At 40.4% G+C, this 11,482-nt stretch overlaps 1 long non-coding RNA gene across 2 annotated transcripts; it reads left to right on the top strand.

Annotated features, from left to right (window-relative positions):
* Nucleotides 1–5,725: 5,725 nt before the first annotated feature.
* Nucleotides 5,726–9,696, top strand: LOC119354952. Of its 2 annotated transcripts, XR_005171358.1 has the most exons (3): nt 5,726–6,352; nt 7,667–7,880; nt 9,225–9,696. It is a non-coding gene; the product is annotated as an uncharacterized LOC119354952 (long non-coding RNA). The 2 variants fall into 2 exon arrangements; XR_005171357.1 differs by having other exon boundaries at nt 7,667–9,696.
* The last annotated feature ends 1,786 nt before the right edge of the window (nt 9,697–11,482 follow it).

The raw sequence follows: 11,482 nt of genomic DNA, 5'->3' as shown, positions 1-11,482 counted from the left end.
AGAATATAGTCTCACATCAACTAGGCGTATCAACGGGCTATGTAGATGCCCATTAATAGATATCAATGTGAGTGAGTAAGGATTGCCATGCAACAGATGCACTAGAGCTATAAGTGTATGAAAGCTCAACAAAAGATACTAAGTGGGTGTGCATCCAACTTGCTTGCTCACGAAGACCTAGGGCAATTTAAGGAAGCCCATCATTGGAATATACAAGCCAAGTTCTATAATGTAAAATTCCCACTAGTTTATGAAAGTGACAACATAAGAGACTCTCTATCATGAAGATCATGGTGCTACTTTGAAGCAAAAGTGTGGAAAAAGGATAGTAACATTGTCCCTTCTCTCTTTTCCTCTCATTTCATTTTTCTTTTTTTATTTGGGCCTTCTTCGTTTTTCTTCTTTTTTAGCCTCTTTTTTTTCTTTTTTTCCGTCCGGAGTCTCATCCTGACTTGTGGGGGAACGATAGTCTCCATCATCCTTTCCTCACTAGGACAATGCTCTAATAATGACGATCATCACACTTCTTTTTACTTACAACTCAAGGATTGCAACTCAATACTTAGAACAAAATATGACTCTATGTAAATGCCTCCGGCGATGTACCGGGATATGCAATGAATCAAGAGTGACATGTATGAAAAAATTATGAACGGTGGCTTTGCCACAAATACGATGTCAACTACATGATCATGCAAAGAAATATGACAACGATGAAGCGTGTCATAGGAAACGGAACGGTGGAAAGTTGCATGGCAATATATCTCGGAATGGCTATGGAAATGCCATAATAGGTAGGTATGGTGGCTGTTTTGAGGAAGGTATATGGTGGGTTTATGGTACCGGCGAAAGTTGCGCGGTACTAGAGAGGCTAGCAATTGTGGAAGGGTGAGGGTGCGTATAATCCATGATCTCAACATTAGTCATAAATAACTCACATACTTGTTGCAAAAATCTATTAGTTATCGAAACAAAGTACTACGTGCATGCTCCTAGGGGGATAGATTGGTAGGAAAAGACCATCGCTCGTCCCCGACCGCCACTCATAAGGAAGGCAATCAATAAATAAATCATGCTCCGACTTCATCACATAACGGTTCACCATACGTGCATCCTACGGGAATCATAAACTTCAACACAAGTATTTCTCAAATTCACAACTACTCAACTAGCATGACTCTAATATCACCATCTCCATATCTCAAAACAATTATCAAGTATCAAACTTCTCATAGTATTCAATGCACTTACATGAAGGTTTTTATTATGCCTAAAAACAAATTGCCATGTTGTTCTAAAGGACTCTAAAAATAATATAAGTGAAGCATGAGAGATCAATTATTTCTAGAAAATAGAACCACCACCGTGCTCTAAAAGATATAAGTGAAGCACTAGAGCAAAAACTATATAGCTCAAAAGATACAAGTGAAGCACATAGAGTATTCTAATAAATTCCAATTCATGTGTGTCTCTCTCAAAAGGTGTGTAAAAAAGGATGATTTTGGTAAACTAAATAGCAAAGACTCAAATCATACAACACGCTCCAAGGAAAACACATATCATGTGGCGAATAAAAATATAGCTCCAAGTAAAGTTACCGACGAACGAATACAAAAGAGGGGATGCCTTCCGGGGCATCCCCAAGCTTAGGCTCTTTCCACTCCTTGTTCCATAATCCATCAAATCTTTACCCAAAACTTGAAAAGTTCACAACACAAAACTTAACAAGAGAATCTCGTGAGCTCCATTAGCAAAATAAAACAAAACACCACTTCAAGGTACTGTAATGAAATCATTATTTTGATATTGGCTTTAAACCTACTGTATTCCAACTTCTCTATGGTTTATAAACTCTTTTACTAGCCATAGATTCATTCAAATAAGCAAACGACACACGAAAAACAGAATCTGTCAAAAACAGAACAATCTATAGTAATCTGTAACTAACGCAAACTTTTGGAACCCCAAAAATTCTAAAATAAAGTTCTTGAAGTGAGGAATTTATCTATTAATCATCTGCAAAAAGAATTAACTAAATAGCACTCTCCAATAAAAAATGGCAGCAATTCTCGTGAGCGCTAAAGTTTATGTTTGTTTACAGCAAGATCAAAAAGACTTTCCCCAAGTCTTCCCAACGGTTCTACTTGGCACAAACACTAATTAAACACAAAAAACACAACCAAAACAGAGGGTAGATAAATTATTTATTGAATAACAGCAAGGAAAAATATTGGGTTGTCTCCCAACAAGCGCTTTTCTTTAAAGCCTTATAGCTAGGCATAAGATTTCAATGATGCTCACATGAAAGACAAGAATTGAAGCACAAAGAGAGCATCATAAAACACGTGACAAAAACATCTAAGTCTAACATAGTTCCTATTTATAGGCATCTTATAGGCAAACAAATTATCAAGGAAGGCAAAAACTAGCACATGCAAGGAAGCGGAAAGAAACAATAGCAATCTCAACATAACAAGAGGTAATTTAGTAACATAAAAAATTCAACAACCATATTTTCCTCTCTCATAATAATTACATGTAGGATCATAAGCAAATTTAACAATATAGCCATCATATAAAATATTCTCAACATGATCCACATGCATGCAAAGTTGACACTCTTCCAAAATAGTGGGATTAACATTAACTAAAGTCACGACCTCTCCAAACCCACTTTTATCAAAAACTTCATAAGATTGAAAATTCTCCAAATATGTGGGATCTAAAGTTGACACTCTTCCAAACCCACTTCCAATATTATTGCAAACATTATAATCAATATCATATTCATCACGGAGCTTAAATAAATTTTCAAGATCATAAGAAGAATCACCCAATCATGATCATTGCAACAAATAGTACTCATAGCAAAACTAGCATTCCCAAGCTTAGGGTTTTGCATATTATAAGCACAATTGACATTAATAGAGTTTATACTATCATCATTGCAATCATGCTTTCTATTCAAAGATCCATCGTGAATCACTCCATAAAGTACTTCATCATAATTTTCAGATTCACGAATTTCAAGCAAAACTTCATAAAGATAATCTAGTGCACAAAACTCACTAGCAATTGGTTCATCATAATTGGATCTCTTAAAAACATTAGCAATCGGATGAGGATCCATAGATCTTAGTTTCTCTGCTTAGCAATAAATAAACAACTATTCCAAACAAATGAGCAAACGGGCCAAGTAAGACATCAAAGAAAATGGAAAGACGAACAGAAGAAGGGCGAATAAAACGGCAAGGGTGAAGTGGGGGAGAGGAAAACGAGAGGCAAATGGCAAATAATGTAATGCAAATGGTAATAGTTGTGATGGGTACTTGGTATGTCTTGACTTGGCGTAGATCTCCCCGGCAACGGCGCCAAAAATCCTTCTTGCTACCTCTTGAGCACCGTGTTGGTTTTCCCTTGAAGAGGAAAGGGTGGTGCAGTAAAGCAGCGTAAGTATTTCCCTCAGTTTTTGAGAACGAAGGTATCAATCCAGTAGGAGACCACGCGCGAGTCACCTCGTACCTACACACACAAATAAGAACCTCACAACCAACGCTATAAAGGGGTTGTCAATCCCTTCACGGCCACTTGCAAGAGTGAGATCTGATAGAGATGATAATAATAAGATAAATATTTTTGGTATTTTTATGATATAGATTGAAAGTAAAGATTGCAAAATAAAATAGATTGGAAACTTGTATGATGGAAAATAGACCCGGGGGCCATAGGTTTCACTAGTGGCTTCTCTCAAGATAGCATAAGTATTACGATGGATGAACAAATTACTGTCGAGCAATTGATAGAAAAGTGAATAATTATGAGAATATCTAGGCATGATCCTGTATATACGCATCACGTCCGTGACAAGTAGATCGAAACGATTCTGCATCTACTACTATTACTCCACACATCGACCGCTATCCAGCATGCATCTAGAGTATTAAGTTCATAAGAACAGAGTAACGCCTTAAGCAAGATGACATGATGTAGAGGGATAAACTCATGCAATATGATATAAACCCCATCTGTTTATCCTGAATGGAAACAATACAATACGTGTCGTTTCCCTTTCTGTCACTGGGATCAAGCACCGCAAGATTGAACCCAAAGCTAAGCACTTCTCCCATTACAAGAAAGATCAATCTAGTAGGCCAAACCAAACTGATAATTCGAAGAGACTTGCAAAGATAAACCAATCATACATAAAAGAATTAAGAGAAGATTCAAATATTGTTCATAGATAATCTGGATCATAAACCCACAATTCATCGGATCTCGACAAACACACCGCAAAAAGAAGAGTTACATCGAATAGATCTCCAAGAGAATCGAGGAGAACTTTGTATTGAGTTCCAAAGAGAGAGAAGAAGCCATCTAGCTACTAGCTATGGACCCGAAGGTGTGAAGTAAACTACTCACACATCATCGGAGGGGCCATGGAGTTGATGTAGAGGCCTCTCCGAGATCAATGCCCCCTCCGACGGAGCTCCCGAAAAGGCCCCAATATGGGATCTCTTGGGTACAGAAGGTTGCGGCGGTGGAATTAGGTTTTCGTGGTGCTCCTGGATGTTTGCGGGGTATATGGATATATATAGGAGGGAGAAGTAGGTCGGTGGAGCAGCGAGGGGCCCACGAGGGTGGAGGGCGCACCTAGGGGGTGGGCGCGCCCCCTGTCTTGTGGCCTCCTCGATTGTTTCTTGACGTCCACTCCAAGTCTCCTGGATCACGTTTGTTCCAAAAATAACGCTCCCGAAGGTTTCATTCCGTTTGGACTCCGTTTGATATTCCTTTTCGGCGAAACTCTAAAATAGGCAAAAAAAACAGCAATTTGGGTTGGGCCCCCGGTTAATAGGTTAGTCCCAAAAATAATATAAAAGTGTAATAATAAGCCCATTAACATCCAAAATAGATAATATAATAGTATGGAACAATCAAAAATTATAGATACATTGGAGACGTATCACACCATGCCAAGTTTCATGATTTTCAAGCGTTTTTTGGATTCACGGGAATTTAAAAACCAAGTTTCTCAATCTTTCCGGCCGAGCCACGATGCCCAGATGTTTGAATTTCACTGCCATCTCTTGCATGGGACCTAGAAATTCACCCAAGGACACACATGTGATTTTTCAAACAACTTTGGTGCACTGGAGCATGTGCTTGTAGTTCAAATTTGAATTATGCACATTAAATGCACAAAAACTCAATTAATGTATAAAAAGGCCAAACGAACACGAAATAATTCCAAAAATTAACACGATACTTCTATTTGGTCTAATCTGCCAATGTACAAAAATTAAGGCGGGAGAAGGCAGTGTACGTATGTCGTTTCGCACACGGAGGTGACACGTTCCCTCTCGAAACCAAGAGTCTTGTTGAGGGAAGCTCGAGTTTCACTACACAACAACACTCGATCCGGGGCAATTAACTGCCGGGAGAAATACCGGATTAAGGGCAAATCTTCTGCCGGGAATCTTATAACTGCCGGGAGAAGTACTAAAGGGCAGTGAAACTGCCGGCAAAAGTTGAGTAAAGAGGGCACGCAAACTGCCGGAAATGACGCACACATGTCAGGTCAGTGTATCTGCCGGGAGAACCAAGTCACGGCCCGTTAACTGCCGGCGATTGTGTGGCGCGCGACATTGGGCCCAGACACGCTCTAGCGCGGGAGATACCGAAAGTTTGGGCTCCAAAGAAAATAAAGCCGCCGGCCCGAGCAGTTCTTCCCCAAATCGACCATCCCTCCAACAACCTTACCACCGCCTTTCCAAACCCTAGATCTGGGCAGTCCGTTCTTCCCCTTCCCCGTGCGCCGCCGCCACTACATCTCTTCCTCTCCCTCTCCGATCCACACACGCCCTGCTACGGCCTCACCTCGCTGGCCTGCCTTTGGATGGAACCGTCCTGGCCTAGTCCTTGCCAGATCTGGCCGCACCGGTCGTCGGTGCTGCTGGATATGGCCGCTCCGGGCCTCATCACCACCACCCCAAGTGTGCACCTCTCCACCGCCACTTCCCCGTCGTCTTCACATCCGCCTCGCCCAGTTCCAGAGTAGTCGCGTGTCTCCCGAGGAGCCCGACCCCGGCGGCCTCTCCATGGACTCCCTCCACCATAGCTAAGGCAGCGCCACTGCATCCAGAACACGGTTCAACCTCCAGAACGCTTGTGGCAAGCACCAGATCGTGAGTTCAAGTAGGTCAACCGCGAGTTGCATCTACATCGACAGGTTCTCTTCTTCTTTGTGGGCCTGCACCTTCCACGTGGGCTGTGGAGGACGGATGGCGCTGTGCTGTTCGGGCTGCAACATGACCGGCAGCGGTTCTACGTCCCCTCTCAGAGCAGCTCTTTCATGGTACTAGTTCCTCGGAGCCATCCCTATATATCATGTATATCTTAATTACTTCCTATTTACAACTAGGTATTTGGCTTGTAGAACGCGTTGTATACTCATACTTTTTGGGTAAAGCAGCGGAAGCATGTCGATACTCACTGACGAACTTAATTAGCAAAGTAAAAAATTTGTTCAAAATTCAGAACAGATACAATTTATTGTACATGCTTTTACATGTACTGGAACTGAGCATTTGCATGACTTGTGTATTCTGAAGCTTAGTCTTTTGTTATTGGGAAGTTCATGAAACAGAGTTGTTGGTCTGCCTGCCATAGAGCAATTTATGAATAGCATAGTTGCTGCCTTCTTTTGTATTCCTATACAAAGTCCAGTACTTATTTTTCATGTGTAAAAAGTGGTTGACCTGACATTATAGTGTTTAATATTTTGTACACAACAGGAATCTTGCCATCGATACACACTGAAAGTCGAAAATGATGCTTGTAGAAATAGTTGTTCTGTTAGCTATTTATCTATTTTAAATCATGGTATGACTACTTGCTTTGGAACAGTTACTTCTTGATACTATCTGATTTTTTATCTCATGTATAATTTAGTTATTCCAAGAAACAAGCTTTACAAACCGAACTGAGTTCACTAGAACTCGAAGTCTTGTGCATGGAAGAGAATTGAGATATTTGCTCATTCTATACTACTCAAAATGTATGTGTAGATATTCTTCTCATTCTGGTTCATGATGCTTCTTAATTAAGGTCTCTTTTATGAGGTTCTTCCTTTTGCAAATAATATGATTATGTAGCAACTTGGTTTCACGGCTTTGGATCTCATATCACTAGACTATATGTTGAAATGTTTGCTGTTCTTTGCTTAATAATGATAGCAGCTTTGCAAATAACAAGAACTTCAAGTATTTTGGAATGGAGGAAGTAGTAGTTAGTGTGGATTGAATTCCAGTTGCAATGTTTTTATCTTGTGTGAGCATGCTTTTCGTGTCCAGAGAATTGTTGGTGAAAGTGACTTGAAGTTGACACAACTTTGCCAGTTTGAATATTATACCGTCATGTTTTTCAGGACCGCAAGCAATTACATACTTATAATACAATGTATCCTTATTGTCTCTGTCACATTCTTTGTACAGTTTATTTATTGTTAAAGTTGTAAAGCAGTGCTTCCACAATTAGTAAAATTTACTAGAGAAAATACGAATGTTTAGTCAACTACATATTCTGACTTGTAAACAGAAGTATTGCTTGTTTTACTTACTGCAGAAGGGCACATGTTGTCTCACGTGACTTGATCGTCCTAATCTTATAGGTTGTCTGCATAGGCCTCGTGGCACCATTGTCTAGGGCTTGTTTGCTGTTGCCCACTTGTACCTCATGGAAGCCTCAAGCGTGGAAGCCAGCGCACATATACACACTCATTCAGGCTCAGGCATGAACCAAGGAAAAGTTCACAGCAGAAAACTGAAGCTCTAGCACGTGTGCCAGCCGATGAAGCTCGCCTTAACCCATCGCTCATTGCTAAGGTACCGGCACATGCTACTCTATCTGTTGTATGTTGAGCCAGAATGTATGCTACTCTATCTGTTGTATGTTGAGCCAGAATGTATTTGCCTGACTGATCATAATCCTTGTCTGGTAGGAAACTTATGGTATCCAGTACAAAGATGCCAAAGTTTCGATATAAATTTTGCTAATTTATAATGGTGGCTTCAAATTATAGTGAACTATATAGGCGGTAGGCGCTCACATCCTATTGGCCTTCGGTGACATTTTGAGCTCTTATCTGCTGTCTTTAATTATTAGTGTGTACCATCCAACAAAATTAGCTCTAGTGCTTGGTGTGAATTTTTTATGGTTATTTAGTTTATTTCATTGTACAATGCATGGTGCTATGTTTCATAAGTATACACATGCTATGCTTGGCATGCAGTTTTGGTGGAAAAAGGAAGCAGATCATGCTTACAAATTGTTTGACCTTGCATTTTATTGCTTACTGTTTACTATACATTAGTATTTGTACTTGGAAGTGTCAAAAATCTGTCATTATAATCAGCTGTAGTAATATTGCTATAGATATACACACACTGAAAGTCTGAAAGATTTCTTGTAAAAGTACATGTCAGCTGCCATATCCTTTCCTATGTCCTGTTCAGTTTTTTTAATCTTCTCTTGGTTTGATGTTATGATTTTTGTTACATAGTTCATAGATGTTGCTGGTTTGTACTTTGAAAATATTTAAAGTTATTTTTTTTCTCTTGTTCAAAATGTTCTGTATCAAGCTCGTAAGTTTAAGGATGAGATTGTTGAATGCTACAAAATTTCATACCTTTGATTTCATAATTCTATAAATTCAACCATTCTAAACTAAACCAACCAGATCATATCCTTAATTAATGGGTTTGTAGGTTAAGGGTGGATACTCAGAAGTATTTCGGTTGTGTAAGTTCTCGACATGTTAATTCGTTCTAGAGTCTCCCTTTTCCTTTCTTTTTACAATTGTCATGATTTTATATGGCCTTAGTCAATCTGTTGTGTCTGGTCTGATTTGTTAGATAACTACAATGTGTGATGAATTCTTCAATTGATTAGGAAGGCTAGATGTGTAAAACTTTGTTTATGGAGCTTGCACATGAGCATATCCATTTCACCAAATGAAGATAAAAGACTCATGTTCTTGATGTTTGAACTGGGGATCCCATGGAATTTTTTTTCTGTAACATGGTTCTCATCTCTGAACATGCACACATGTTGTTTTCATGTTAAGATATTTTTAAAACAAAATACAGTAACTGACATCTGTTTCATTAGCTTTTTATACTAATGTTTTACTTCTCTGAACTAAATTCTTGCAAATCACATTGATCTAGTTGCAGGTCTTCCATATACATCCACAATCATGTGGAGGTGTGGTTAAGCTGTGATCTTTAAAGCATTGCAAGTATGGTAACTCTTTGAATGTTGTTGTTTTACAAGATGTTGGCAAGTTTGGTATTTACTATTTTGAAGACATCGCAGGAAGTTATTCAACAAACGGTTGCGACCAAGCAATTTGTCTTCCTGGACATGGCTCCTTCTGTGCATCAAAGCTCGAACCATTTGTCTAGCTTAGTTTGAAGAAAAATAAAATCTTAGTCTTATGTAAATTCTGTTTATTGATGTAGCTAGATGCAACTCTACGCACATATGTGTTTTGTCAGTTCTGTTTATTGATGTAGCTGGATGTTACTGAACGCATGTAGGTCTTGTGTAAATTCTGTTTATTGATGTAGCTGGATGCTACTGAACGCTTGAATGAATGTTGAAGTATTGATATATAGTCATTATGTGTATGAGATTGAATCTTGAGTGAATTCTTCTGGATAGAAATTAGAAGAAATATACATGTGCTACCCGGATCAGGAAAACTGCCGGGGTAAGTACAAGTAAAGGGCAGACCGTCTGCCTGGCATTATTATAACTGCCTGCAATTGAATAACCGGCATACACTTGTATCTACCGGGAGAACAGGGCTTCCTGGCAGTGGAACTGCCGGGAGATTTGTATCTGCCGAGAAATATGATTCCCGGCAGCCGTTGTTGTGGTAGTTCTATCTGCCGGGAGAAACTCTGTCCTGACAGTTTTTCTGCCCTCTTAAGGGTCTTCTTCCGGCAGATTACATGCCATCACATCGGTGTTGTGGTGTAGTGTTTGCAAGAAGCTTACACCAAAGCTTGTCCCAATTCGGTCAAAAAAATTTACTGCAACATGTTGGTGCCATGTCATGACACCATGCCAAGTTTCATGATTTTTAGCCGTGTTTTGGATTTACAGGAATTAAAAAACCAAGTTTCTCAATCATTCCGGCCAAGCCACGACACCTAGATGTTTGAATTTTATACCCATTTCTTGATTGAGACCTATAAATTCACCTAAAGAAACACATGTGATTTTTCAGCAAACTTTGGTGCATTGGAGCATGTGCTTGTAGTTCAAATTTGAATTATGCACATTAATGCATAAAAGTGCCAAACGAACCCGGAATAATTCCAAATTTAAACACGACACTCATGTACTAGTTGCATGTTCACTGTACGTAAATGTTCTAGCAATTCAAACACCATCCTTTCCCTCTGTAACACCATTTTGTCTTTCAAAACATAATGAAAAATTCAGGTATACCACAAACAGTTTACTAGAAAGAATCATGTTGGATGGGATATAAAATATCTTGGCGTACCATCTTGTCTGGCTTACGCAGGAAGCTTCGTCGTCTACAGTCCACCGCCCCCGCTTGAACCACAGTTCGCTCCAGTTTCTCGCGGCACCGAGAGAAAATTTTTGGCCACCGCGGAAATATCTATCTCCCTGCCCCCTCCCTCCTACCAAAAGCCACATTTCCACTCTTCCTCCTTGCTTTCCAAGTTCAAACCTTTACTACTGCTTACTGGTAGCTCAGCCTCCTTGCCGGCGACCTTTCTTGCAGCGCCGCCTCCTCACCAGCTACCCTTCTTCTTGTAGTGCCGCCTCCTCATCGGCGACCCTTCTTCTTGCAGCGTCGTCTCCTTGCCGGTGACCCTTCTTCTTGTTGCGTGGCCTCCTCGCCGCCGACCCTTCTTCTTGCTGCGCGGCCTCGTCGATATGGTCAGGTAATCCACACCCCACCCACACCATCCTCCTCCTTTCCCGTCCCACATGCCCCGACCAACGGAGCGACACCTTCCACTGAAATCACTGCCCCCCTCCTCCAATTAAGCGCCGCCCACAGCCATTTTACACGTAGTATAACATGGAGCTAAGTAGCATGCGACCGCACGCGCGAACGAGGTCGCTATGGCTGCCATGCGTGTCGATCGCCAGAGCTTGGAGGAGCACCTCATCTTCGAGGCCACCGTCGACACCGCCACGTGGTTGTCTACTTTAAAATACAGTTCGTGATGTTTTCTCGAGGCCACCGCCAGTGCCTTCTAGTGATTTGTCCTCTGTAATGTTAATATGCAATCTGATGTTTAGTTAACAGTTTGGTCCTCTGAAATGTAATGTTCAGTTAACACTTTGGTCCAACAATTGCTATATTTCATAGTACTGTTCTCAAGCATTCTTTGTTTTGTTAACTGTCTTATCTTCTAGTACATGTTTCTATTGTGCA

The sequence above is a fragment of the Triticum dicoccoides genome, chromosome 2A, assembly GCF_002162155.2.
Source record: "Triticum dicoccoides isolate Atlit2015 ecotype Zavitan chromosome 2A, WEW_v2.0, whole genome shotgun sequence".
NCBI classification, from domain to species: Eukaryota; Viridiplantae; Streptophyta; class Magnoliopsida; order Poales; family Poaceae; genus Triticum; species Triticum dicoccoides.
The sequence above is the reverse complement of the archived record's forward strand: the minus strand, read 5'-3'. Positions and strand labels throughout refer to the sequence as shown.